At 48.8% G+C, this 13,060-nt stretch overlaps 1 protein-coding gene across 33 annotated transcripts in view; it reads right to left on the reverse strand.

Moving 5' to 3' along the window:
* SEMA6D (semaphorin 6D) overlaps positions 1-13,060 on the reverse strand; it is a 410,879-nt gene that overhangs the window by 67,649 nt on the left and 330,170 nt on the right. For 2 of the 33 annotated variants that reach the window (XM_053272265.1, XM_053272276.1), the window contains exon 1: positions 12,624-13,055. The exons of 26 other annotated variants lie outside the window; for them this stretch is intronic. The gene's annotated coding sequence lies outside the window, so the exon portion shown is untranslated. Of the gene's footprint in view, positions 1-10,193; positions 10,406-11,880; positions 12,067-12,132; positions 12,510-12,623; positions 13,056-13,060 lie in introns of those variants that run through there. 5 more of the 33 variants (XM_053272280.1, XM_053272275.1, XM_053272277.1 and 2 more) reach the window with 3 other exon arrangements.

Genomic DNA, 13,060 nt, shown 5'->3' on the forward strand with positions numbered 1-13,060 from the left:
ATTTGCAATGAGTAGAACTCCCTTGGAGTTTAACGTCAAACTCACTTATATACACAGCGATCTGTCCAAATCTCTCCTCCTATATCAGGTTGCTCAGAACCAAACACAAAATGCTCAACAACGTTTCGTTGAAATAGCGGCCAAGCCGGCTGTTTCGACAAAACACAGCAAACGTTTCAAATGTTTCAAGTGCCATTTGGGAAGCAGACCTGGTGTACCAACTGGGGTTGGTGGGTAGATCAGACCTCTGAAGCGGGCTGACACGCCAAGTCTGGAGTGGAGGCCTGGTCTACTCTCCTCATGCCTGCCTTGGAGGACTGGTCTGCTGGGCAGAGCAGCCCTCCCCGGCTGGTTGTGCAGAGGACTGATTGGTTGGCCATTGTGGCAATCACAAAGCCACCAAATCCTGCTTCCCCAAGACATTTCAAGTTTCAAATAATGGCTTTTTGTTTAGAGCAAGGCTACACAACATTAGCTCTCCAGCTGTTGTTGGACTACATCTCCCATCATCCCTGGACTACAAGTCCCGACATCCATCTTGGCTACAGTGGCCGGGGATGATGGGATTTGTAGTCCAATAACAGCAGGAGGGCCAACATTGTGCAGCCCTGGTTTAAAGACACCAACATGGATTAAAAAGCTGCGACACCCACTGACTTTTAGGAATAAAAACAAAAACCCCAACACCTGCCCAAAGCATGGGGTATGGGCCCCTCTACCTGGGCAACAGCCATAGAAACCAGCAGTCAGCACCAATTGCCCCTCTCACCTTGTTGTGCTCAGCCCTCTCCCCCCCCGCTGGCAACCTTTTGAGATCCTGACTCCATCACGGCCATACTTCCACGGGAGCTGCCAAGAGACCTGCCCCCCTCCTGGGACTCTCCAAACACCTGGATCCCTGCCTTGGTGTAGGCCCCCCCAGCTTGGCTGCTGACCCTCACCCCAAATAGGATCCCAAGTCCCTGATCCTTTGTCATCTTTATCAGAAGGCCCGGGAGCCAGTGGCTCCCATCACACCGAGGTGTGGCGCCCTGACACACCGTTTGTCGGGCCTGTGTGATGTTTCACCCAAGCCAAACCCGCGGCACAGGCCCCCGGCGCCAGGCGGAGACAACCCTTCTCACCATGCCGTGCTTTGCCCAGTGCCGGGGGCTCCTGGATGGAAAACCTAGCCCTCTGGAGCCCCTGTGCCATCTCGGAAGGGGTGCACGGAGTGCTGGGAAGCGGAGCCCTCCCCAGCACTTCAACCATCGCGCTCTGAAGAGTCTCTCTCTCTCTTAAAGGGTCCTCCCGGCACGGAGAAAAGCGCAGGATGACCCAGAGGCCAGCACCGGGGGGAACGGCTCCCGGCTGGCTGGCCTCTTGCCAAGGGGCCCCCCCCGCCCTCCGGACAAACAGCGAAGAAGAGCACTGCCCTGCTCATTCCTGGCAACCTGCCCTGCCCACTTCGGATGAGTGCCGGCCTCACCTGCCGTGTGTGCAGAAGCATGGCTGCGCGTCTGCTCCCCCGAGAGCGACGCACGGATTTCCACTTGTGGAGGGCTGTCTTATCTTGGGGACAGGCAAGAGGGTCTGCTGCTGCGGACCTTTCAAGTGCCAGGTGAAGGTAGCGTGCCTTCTTCGATATCGCCCGTGTGCAGCAGAGGCCCTTTGGGCCAGAGAGATAAGCGCCGCTTGCTTAGCAGCTCTGAAGGGAGGCTTACCAGGAGGAGGACCTGGAACAGGCTCCAGGATGCTAGTCCTCCAGGCGGTGCAGCTGGACTGGCCGACAGAGTCGCCCCTCCTGAAGGCAAGGCATGGGCAGCATGACAGGCTGACTGGGAGGGAACAAGGGTGGGGAGGGAGGCAGCCTGTTCCAGCTCCAGCCATTGTCTGTGCTCAAATGCAAACCCCTCCAGTGCCTCTGCCTCCATGCTGGCTTAATGCCAAGGACCCACTGCTCAACTGGGTTGCGGATCTGGCTAATAATAAACATGCCACGGGGGAGGGAAATTGTCCTGCAGTAACTAGCCATTAGCCAAGGGGATTGTATGCATGCAACTACAATGAATGAATGCTACCAAGGTGAGAAAGTCCAAGGGTAATCATGTCCTGTCAAATGTATAAATCAAAGCTTTCTAGGGACCCATTTTCATTTACAGGGTTTGTGAGACTTCTGGCACAATACAAATGTCACCTGCTGGCTTGGGGCTCTGGTGTACCCCTTTCTGCATCATGAATTTTGATTTTTTTAAAAAAATTGTTCTTATTGACACTAACTTTTGATGGCTCCCACAGCAAAACAAACAAACCACCTCCCGATTTATTTATTTTTTAAAAGAAGTTCCATAATTGTTCAACAAACTGGGTTGAAGGTCACTTCACACGCTATGATTCTTATACAGAACATTCTTCCATGTACTACTACTATGAATATTTATACACCACTTCCAGCAAACATTCTCAAAGTGGTTTGTAACAAACAAACAGAACAAAAAAGAACCAAGGAGCATCTTTTGGACCAGAAGTTCCAAACCTGTGGTACTCCAGATGTTGCTGAACTACAACTCCCATCATACCCAGCCACAATTTAGTATGGCTGTGAATGATGGGAATTGTTGTTCGGTAATATCTGGAGGACTACAGGTTGGGATTCCCTGTTTTAGACTAATGGACGTTTTATGAGTTATAACCCATGTCTTCAGATGTAGGGTGAAAGCAAGGATAGTCAATGGTAGGGTGAAAGCAACTGACTGCTATAATTAACTATCTTTGCTTTCACCCTACATCTGAAGATGTATTAAAACATCAGTTAGCCTAAAAGCTGCTACCTTGTTCACTTTTCTTTCAGTGTCATTGACTAACATGGCATATGTTGAAATAATAAATAAGATGGTTCCCTGTTCCCAAAGAATCCAAAAACAAACACAAGGTAGACACCAGTAACAGCCACTCATGGGATGCTGTGCTGGAGGTACATGGGCCAATTACTCTCTCCCTGCTAAATATAAGAGAATCACCCCTTTGCTCAGTTAGCAGGGGTAGGGATGAACATGAAACTCACTCATAACAGGTGATAAATTGTGCACTATATGATGAACAGAAATTTGGGAGTTGCATAGAATGGCCAACTCCTGGAGAACCCCCCTCCATTTCCCCCCCCCAATATTTTTCACAATTTCAAGTCATTACAGTCTCCAGGATTGCTGTCACTATCACCTGGAGATTGATGCCCAAGTCCTGCAGTCTCCCAGCCAAGACTGGGTGTGCTACAGCTGCAATACATCACAGCTTCCATAGTGTTTGCACACAAAGTGGGAAGGCAGGATGCGATCATCACAGGTAACAATCTACGCAGAAATCGCCTTCATTCCTATACTGAAATTCCACTGAAACACACGAAACAATCTTTAGAATGGAGACCCAGAAATGAGATGGGCTTATAATAGCCATTTCCTGATTTCAAACTTAGCCAAAAACACGGTCCAGCTAAGCATTCACTTCGTGGTGGTAAACCAATTCATTATCAAGAATTATTTCCTTGCCCTATTGACTTCCATTCCCCAGCCTCTCTCGGCCATCCCTGCTACCTCCATGCAAGAGGGACTATGAGCCCTCTATATAGGGAAATATATTGTCTGCATTCTGTAACGTATCTGGAACGCCGCTGGTACAAAATCAGTGTTGAGTGACATGAAGGAGCGATGGCTGAGTAGGGGCTGAAGCAGAGTTTGCTCTGTCTGAGCACAACACTCTGTCCACTGGGCCATGTTAGTTCTTTGGCCAGTTTAGTTTATGACTGAAGCCATTTGTTCTAACTAGCTAACATCAAATAGTGTGATGAATTGGCCTTGCAATGGATTTAGGAACTAAATGCTGCAGCTTACTTTAAAGACAAACAAACAAACAACATCTGATGCTTAACAACCTAAATCCCATAGCAGTTAAACCAATGGGTTTAAGTCAATTTAGTCCGATGAACACCTTAGTTCTTCTAAGCAATTCAAGCCAAGCTGCTTTGCAAATCAAGTTGTAAAATAACCCAGTTCCGTGGAACAGCCCGTGTGTCCAACTTGGAGCTGGGAAACCTAGATCCAAATCCCCACTCACAGATCTCAGCCATGATGGGTGGGTGATCTTGGGTCAGTCACCATAGGAACACAGGAAGTTGCCTTATACCAAGGCACTGGTCCATCTAGCTCAGTATTGTCTACACCAGGCCTGCTCAAATTAGGCCCCCCAGCTGTTTATGAACTACAACTCCCATAATCCCCAGCCACAGTGGCCAGGGATTGTGGGAATTGTAGGCCAACATCTGCAGGAGGGCCGAAGTTGAGCAGCCTTGGTCTACATACTGGCAGGCAGAGAGGCTCTCCAAGGTTTCAGGCAGGAGTCTCCCCAGCCCCACCTGCAGATGCCAGGGATTGAAACCAGGACCTTCTGCATGCAAGGCAGGTGCTTTACCATCAAGCTACGCCCACATCCTCTAAGGGGGGCCCTAAGGGGCATATCTTACAGTGCTCACATGCAGTCGCTCATCCAATTGCAAACCAGAGTAGACCCTGCTTAGCAAAGGGGACCATTCCTCATTTGAGAAGGGAGAAGGTACAAAGAGATGTTAAAAGCTTCAAAGAAAGTATTGAATAGAGCTAGTTCTCTTTGGTCATACATTCTTTATCCAGGGTTTGGCACATCCCAGGCGCAAGGGAACCATGGCGGCCAGAATTTTAACCACGGTGCCTCAGCAATATTCAGAGGTAGAGTTATTTAATAAAACCTTTATTTGTCCCACACAGTCCTGTTTCTGATCCAAATTTGTTACTTGTAACAGGGATAAAGAGGATCTCATTTATCCTGCATCCCCAGCAAGATCCATCACTAAACCTGGTAATGTTTTCAAGTTTTTCTCATTGCATTGCTCCCAAATTATGGGGCTGGCTCTGAGACCTGCCCGCCCCATTTTTTTTAAATCAAGACCTGATTATCTACTATTCCCAGCTTTAAAAAAATATGGGGCAATTCTTACGATTGCCAAGAGTGAGTGGGGGCAGGGAAGGCGCCAAAGAGCATACCTTCCCCACAGACAATCCAAGGATTGGTGGTGGGAGTGTGCTCTCACAAGACCAGCCCTACTCTGTGAAGCACGGAGCAAGGCAGAGGGCATCCCACAATGCACCGTGCGGCATTGTGGGATTCCCTTGTCAGACAGGTGCTCTGTGCGCCCGTTTCTGTGTCTCTTCGGGGTGAATTCAGCCCAAGGAGACACACGATACCCGGCAGTCGGCTGAGACCTTGGCTAACATCCAGGTTGCTTAGGAAGGTTAGGCGGGCAAGAAGCGTCAGGATCTGTGGGGTTCTCACCGCTTCTCACGACTTGGGTTAGGCTGGCCATGAGATTAGCCTCTCTATTTTTATTTATTTGGGAGCAATACACAAGCCACTTAGGAGAAGCAGGCATGACTGAGACGCCAGTCCAAATGGCACACCTAAATCAAGCTGGCCTCTTTCCTGCTTGTCCAGATAAGGCTCTGATCAAGTGAACCTGAGCTGGGGAGCAGAACCAAGGTCAAAGAACCTGAGTGTGGCCTTATGTCCCAGCAGCCATTCTGTGACCCTCCCTCTTCCTTCTCCTCTGCAGGTGTGCCCACTAAGCTCCGCTGAGGCAGGGCTAAACCCAGAGAACAAAAGCAACTCCCCGCTCGGGATGTTAACTTTCGTTACCCTGGCCAGACAATGCTGCCAGTGGCGTGGAAGAAAAAGATTGCCAGCTGTGTTGTTTACAGTTGATTGGCTTCTCCAAATGGTTAAAGAGCCAGTAGCCTGGTGTGGCCAAAGACAGGATGATGGATGAGTAGCATGCAGTGTCCAAGTCGCAAGAATGGCAGGAGTTCACTTCAGGGTTGTTAAAATGCTAATCGAGCTTAGTTAACAAAAGCTTAATGGAAGAGAAAAAATGGGGGAAATAAATATACTTCAAATGGGGCCATACACACAACACACAACCACACATGTATGCAGGGCCAGATTAGGCACAAGCTAAGCAAGCTGCAGCTTAGGGCCTCACATTACGAGGGGCCTCTGGCTACCAAAAAATGGATTAAATTTCAAGTTTTACAAAAAGTATTTTCATTTAAAAGGCATTTCTAACGCAAATAGCTTCCCACAAGATAGCTGGTTTTTGTCAGATTGAGTTTTTCGTTGCATCTTTGCCAAGTAAGAAAAAGCGTTATCATTTCTATTCCAATTGTCCTTTTTGTCGATAGCATTACAAAATAATAATAATTTTGCTTGCAGTGCTAAGCTTGACATAGCTTAGGGTCTCAGCGTGTCATAATCCGGCTCTGCATGTCTGTACATGTGCAAGTCTACAGGCTGTAGTCAGTGTGTATAGTTGGAAGATATGCTGAATAACTGGTAAATGTGTACATTGACACCAAATACTGGATAATGTATTTATGTCTATAGATTAGAGGCTTCCTACATTGCTGGGTTAATATACATTGCCTGGTTAATATGTGCTTATGTGCAACAGATACACATCTGTTGGATAAAGTGTATAATTCTGAGTTGTGTGTGTGTGTGTGTGTGTGTGTGTGTGTTAGTGTCCTGATTTGTTTTAATCTTATTTTCCATGTTTGTTTTTAAAATGTGCATTGCCCTTTTCAGCTAAGAGCTCCCAGGGTGGCAAACAATATGACAACAAAAGACAATATTAAAATCAAAGCAGAAGACAATCCCACAAGATGCAAGTGAAACAGCAGAAACAATAAAAACTCTGTACAAGCCAATAAAACCAGCAGGAAGGCAAAAGCATCAGTGATGAAAACCAGCTAATTAACATTAGTCTTCTCCTTGCTATACATTGTGGGTTCACTGCCATTTTTGCCAGCTGCCTCAGGGGCTCGTTGGGAAGCTAAAAGGACGGTTCAAAAATTAAAAATAAACCTATTCCCATCTAGGCAGATTTCCCAAGCCCTCAGGATCACAGGAGGCAACTACGGTTTGTTACTCTGTACATTCTGACCTTCCCAGTGAAAATTCCCACATTTACTGTGACATATCCATATATAACTGTCAGATTTTATCTTTCTATAAACACAAACACTGGCCTTTGGGACAAAAGCATCCATCTCTCTCTCTCTCTCTCTCTCTCTCTCTCTCTCTCTCTCACACACACACACACACACACACACATGAACCTACTTTTCTTAACAGCTGTTCTGGAATGGCCATTAAGACATGACCAGGGAAAGAAAAAAACTCCATCTATTGAAAAACAGTGTGATAAGTCTAGTGGTGCGATTTTTCACTCAACTGCTCTTCCATGTGACATGGGAACAAATCTGGACATACTTTCTTTTCAGCCTGAAGTTGGCAGCTATTCACAGAACAAGTAACAACTTAATAAAACAGCTTAGATGGATTTTAACAGCAACTGCAACAGCTTATCAGAGGCATAAACAGAGATCATCTGTCCTCCCAGTAGTTTTGATGAAAGTAACATTTGGGCTGCTTTAATTAGAGACAGGACGTTTAAGACTAAAATTAATGCAGCACTCTACGATAATAAACGCTCTTCTGTCCACTTTCTGCTCTCGGAGCAAATTATTGTTTCCCGCAACCGTGAAATGTGTGTTGACATTCTGGATTAGAATTATAGGTATCTTTAACAAGTAAATATGTAATCACTTTCTCTTTTTTGCATTACTGAGCCAAAAGAAGAAAGTCACAGTCTTTTGTATTCCTCTGAATTTGCCATCAAAGCAAGTCCCAATAGTCAAAAGAAAAGATTTTGAAGAAATAGCCAGGCTGTGAACTCAAAGCAAATGCTTCCTTTGTTTTATGTGGCATGGACACCGTCTCTTTCATGACTTTGCTAATCACAACAAAGAACAAATGGAGATGGAATCTAACCATCACTAATGATATATTCATTGGTGACGAGGCTGTAGCTCAGTGCTAGAGCGTCTGCTTTGCATGCAGAAGGTCTCAGGTTCAATCCCTGGCAGCATCTCCAGGTAGGGCTGGGAGAGACGCCTGCCTGGAACCTCGGAAAGCCGCTGCCAGTCAGTGTAGGAAACACTGAGCTAGATGGACCAAGGGTCTACGGCAGCTACCTATGTTCCAAAATCAGATCACAATCTATTGAGGGCATCAGGAAACATTGCATAGTACACAATTTTGAGGGGAAAAATAATGCAAATGTTATAAAGAGGAGGAAAATTTTGTATGTTCCAAAATTTTGAGAAAACTTCCATCTCTGGCCATGATAGCTAAATGGAACCCCTGGATACCAAATGTGGGGGACAGGCAATCTTGGCTTTGCTTGCGAGCTTCTCAAAGTCTTCTGGGGAGTTACTGCTAGACACTGAACAGTGGACTAAATGTATCTTTATATCTTTAGTGACACAATTCTTATATTACCCACACAGGGAAGAAATAAGGTGTGCCCTATATTTAATGCAGTAATTAAAGACCACAACCACATACTCCAAGCCATGATTGCTTAGGTTAACACAAGCAGAATGTAAAAAAATATTGTGACACAGAAATAATTCAAAGTTTTAAATAAATACTAATTTCATTTGGCAAATGCGTCGTCCACTTTCGCTATGCTGTAGGCCACATGAGCCAATACAGTCCACATTTTTGCACGATGCATGATTAATAATCTTCCTAATAACCTATGAACATCCCTGTGCCCATCACAAACGTCTAGCACTTTCAGGAACTGCCGCTACGATAAGACAGCTGAGATCAAGCAGCCAAAAAAAGACTGGAAGTGTTCAGAAAGGACCACCTCAAAGGGCCCTGGTGATTGGAAAGGGATGCGTTCACTCTGCTGGCCAGTGGAGTGGAGGCGGAGAGGATCACTGTATTCCTGGCAGAGGTGCTTGCATCACACAAAGCATGTTTAGAAGATGATGCTGTCTTAGCCTCTGCAGCCAGCAATGTGAACAGGTAGCAGCAGACTGAGGGAGAGAGGAGAGGGATGGGCCTGGACCCGTGCTTGATGCTAGGAGCGACGTAGAGGACGCACAAGCAAGCAGGTACTGAAAACAGCTCCTGGCTTACACTTTCGACTCCCCCTTTCAAACATCATTTTGCATTTCTGCGTCTCAATGGATGGCAACAGCTTTCCTCCTCCTCTTACAAAAAAGCAGCTGAGCTTTCGGTTAATGCTACAAAAGAGATCTAAAATTTATGAGAGACAAGAGACCCCTCATAGGACAATATCTATTTATTTGAGCCGGAGTAAATGTTTATGCAATATCTGCCAAAAGAGCAGAATATGTTTGTCAAACACCACGTTAAACATGCTTGTGCACAGTTCCAAATCAGATTCATAGTTAAATTTCACCCCCAATCCCAGAGTAACTAGAAATACACAGACCCATTTCACAATGAAAGTTATCAGAGGCATATAGAGAAGCTTCCTGTTGGATGGACTGCCCGAGGACAGCAAAGCAAGAAAGCAATATCCGAGATATGTCTGCAAAAGGTCTTTCAAAAGAGGGTGTTGTGTTTTTTTTTTAAAAAATGACTCCCTAGGTTTGGGAGTAATCCTGCTCACAACCAAAAGAACCGATTTGAAAGGAGAAAGCAAAGATCGCCAGCCCTCTTCTCTGGAGCCCTAAGAAGAACTTGCCATGCAGACCTCAAGTGAGCAAAGCAAATGTATATATTTTGAGCTCCTGAAAATAGCTAAAGACAATGTTTACAGCCTTCTGGGTGAGTCATTTTGGAATGCCAAATTGCTGTGGTTGCTCTTGGAAAATAGGATGTGTATCTATTTAAGCTTGCAGTTCTAATTGTGCAGTGCAATTAGAAAGCATAGTCTTCACTGCACATCTCACACACAAGCAAGCACACACATACTATCTATATATACACACACAGAGAGACTGCAATCGCTCACATTACGGCTGATGTATGCAAAAGCAAATACAAATATATGTCTATCCTATCCTCCGCTCTGATCCTCCTTGCTATTTCTGTCCCCTCTCTTTCCTATCTATTGGAGATTGTGCAAACCGAGAAGGCACACTATCAAACCCAATACACGTTCAGCGGAAATCAGAGCACAGCAAATTCCATTTTATCAACTATATTAGATAATGGCAAGACCAGGAAACTTCTGTCAGCTATTTTGGAGCTAAGCTGTCTGGGGTACCAAGCAGGAGAGCAACCAGAAATTCATCCTTGTGACTTACCCCAATGCTAAACCTGTCCAGACCTGCGGATTCCAGTGCAACCTTGACAGGAGCCTTTACAGCTTGAAGAGCCTTGCTCTGCGTATCCCTTGCCTTTGGTTACCCTTCCCATGGATATCTGCAACTACCCTATTCCCCAAACCGAAAAGGAGTTCTGTGAAATCAGAAGGAAGCCACCTCTACTTCTGAGCAGCCGGGCAACCCACCACTTCTGACCAAGATGTATAAATTAGAAAGATGGGAGGGGATGCTTCTTTAACCCTTTCCTAATTGCCCTGTGAAAGTGGCTGTATCAGGTTTTGCAGCCCGGGAGCATATAAAGCAAAGGGGAGGAGGGAGGGCAGAGGGCCAGGAAAGGAAAAAGAAAAAGTTTCACTCCTTTGCATCTCAACAAAACCTGGCTTCCATCAGGAGGTGGAGATGAAAGGGAGAAAGACAGTGCCTGCTGCTGCACTGGGCTAATTCAGCATCGACTCTCTTATTTGTTTCCATCCATAATTGATGGGTAGCCTGAAATAGAGCTCCCTCTATCTCCCAGAGCTTGGCTACTACGGGTGGCTGGAAGAACCCGGCTGGTTTTGCCAAGGCAAGCCACTAAATCACTCCCAGTTTAGCAGCAAAACACAGGGGCCCAATCCTGATGTTTTCCTGCCCCAGCAACTGCACAAGTGGAGAGGGGCAGCCGGGGATCTCTGGCAATGCCACAGAGATCGCTGCGGGGGGGGGAGCAGTTTGATGCTCTCATACTGCTTTATTGCCCCCTCCCCTAGAATATTACCTCCCCAATTGCCTGCTTGTGTAATTGGGCTGATCCTGGATCATGGCAGTGGTGTTTTATTGGGGGGGGGAATCCCCCTTAACAAACAGGGTGGAGGTTGCAAACCTCTACACACTTCCCTGAGAGCAAACCGTGGAAGTGACTTCTGAGTAAAGATGCACAGGATTGTGCTGTATGGCTGCTATCTGAAGCACCTTACTAGGGAGCAAGACCCACTGAAAGGGAGCTTTAGACACCCAAGGAGACAAGGTCAGGATTGCCCTGTCAGTTTGTAGCGGTTCAGGCCGGCAAGCTCAGCGACCTCTATGAGGCTTGCTGCTAGTCAAGACTCTTGCATGAAGTTTTTAAAGCCCCCTCCCTTGATTTCAGGGCCTGCTCCTCCACCCCCAGCTTCAGTTGGGGGACTGGAGGGGGGAAAGAGAAGGAAGCAGGGTGGGAGGGTGGATGTCTTCCTCAGGAAGGACCCAGAAGAAGCCTAAGAGAGGGGAGAACTGTAGGCTGGGCTGGGGCATTTGCTGGGGCATCTGGTGCTGCCCACTGGTACTTGAACCAGGAACACCAGGAGGAGGAGAGGGACCCAGCCAAGGTCCCGCCCTTCAAACCCCTTGTCTAGCAGAGATGCCGCCGGGGTGCTGGACTGACAAGCGGGCCGCCCGCCCCTAATCCGAATTTGCCAGGGATGAGCCCTGGAAACTATTTGCAGCCCCAGCACGAATCTCTGGAGCGGGCGATGGAAGCGCCTCTGAGCATCTGCGAAGCCCCAACCCTGAAGGATCTCTCCTGGGCAGCGAAAGGGGCATCGTCCCCGGGGCTAGCGTGAGCCCCGGCACCTTTTCTTTCCGATAACGCAGAAGGCGCGCGGGCCCCAATGGGAAAAATAAATAAAATAAAAATAAAAAATCGACCCACCCGCCGCTCTGCGGACCTCCAAGCTGGTGCTACCCGGGACTGCTGAGCTCCGTCGTCCTCTCGCGCTCGCCTCCGCTCCCTCGGGCTTCAGCCCCAACACACACACACACAACCCTTCCAGCCTCCGTCAAGCCGCCCCAGCTGTCCGCAGGGCCCAGCCGATCCAGGCTCGCCCTCCCCGGCTCCTCCTCAGCTGGCCTCTTTGGAGAGAGAGCATCTCTCCTTCCCGATCCCTCGCCTCCCGGTTCTTACCCGCCTCTTGCAGAGATCAACACGCCGAGCCCGAGAAAAGCAAAAAAAACTTGGCCGCTGCTCCCCGCTGCAGCGTGTGAACGCGATCTCCAGCGGATTTCTCCGAAGCGCAACAAATACCCCCGATGCGCACACCCGGCAGGCAAGCGCGCATCAGAGGAGCCCTCCCTGCTCAAGTCATCCTCCGCAACTTTCCAGACGATCTCCCGCTCGGATCGGGGGCCAGACCCTCCGTCCATCCCACACGCCGCCCGCCAGCCACCAGTCCAAGCGTAAACCGCGCCGTTGCGCCCGGGGCTCTTCCGCGCCGCCGCCGCTGCCTGCCTGCCACCAGCCTCCGATACGCGCGCTGCCAACCGAGCGGCTCCCCCGCCTGGACTCCTGAGACACACGCTGTCCCGGGCGGTCGGATCCTGCTGCTGCGGCGGCGGCTGCAGCTGTGCGTCTCAACTGGGGAGGGGGGCTCGCTTCGAAATGAATGGGGCTCTTACCTCATCCAGGAGGGGGGCGAGAAGAGGCGAGAAGGCAGCAGCTGCCAAGCGAGCCAGACTCCCTCCCAAAGACCCCAATCGATCAAGATCCGAGGGCGAGCCGGGCGCTTTCCCACCCGCTCCGGCTCAGGGTCATCATAATCCTGCTCCTGCAGAAACTCGCGGCGCCGGGACGCACCGGCAGCAAAACAAACCCGAGCGAGGCAAATGGTGTAATCCGATCCATCTCCAGGCACTCCGGCGAAAGAGCGCAAAGGGCGGGGGAGGCGGCTGCTGCTAGTGGTGGTGGTGCCGCCGCCGCCGCCGCCCTCCCAACCATCAGGCGGCTGGAGAGCCCAAGGTCCCACCCCCCAACAGATTTGGGCAGCTCGCCCTCGCTGGCGGCGGCGGCTGCTGCTGCTGCTGCTGCTGCCGCCGCTGCCTGGGGGCCTCCAGCT

The sequence above is a fragment of the Hemicordylus capensis genome, chromosome 10 (assembly GCF_027244095.1).
Source record: "Hemicordylus capensis ecotype Gifberg chromosome 10, rHemCap1.1.pri, whole genome shotgun sequence".
In the NCBI taxonomy this organism is placed as follows: Eukaryota; Metazoa; Chordata; class Lepidosauria; order Squamata; family Cordylidae; genus Hemicordylus; species Hemicordylus capensis.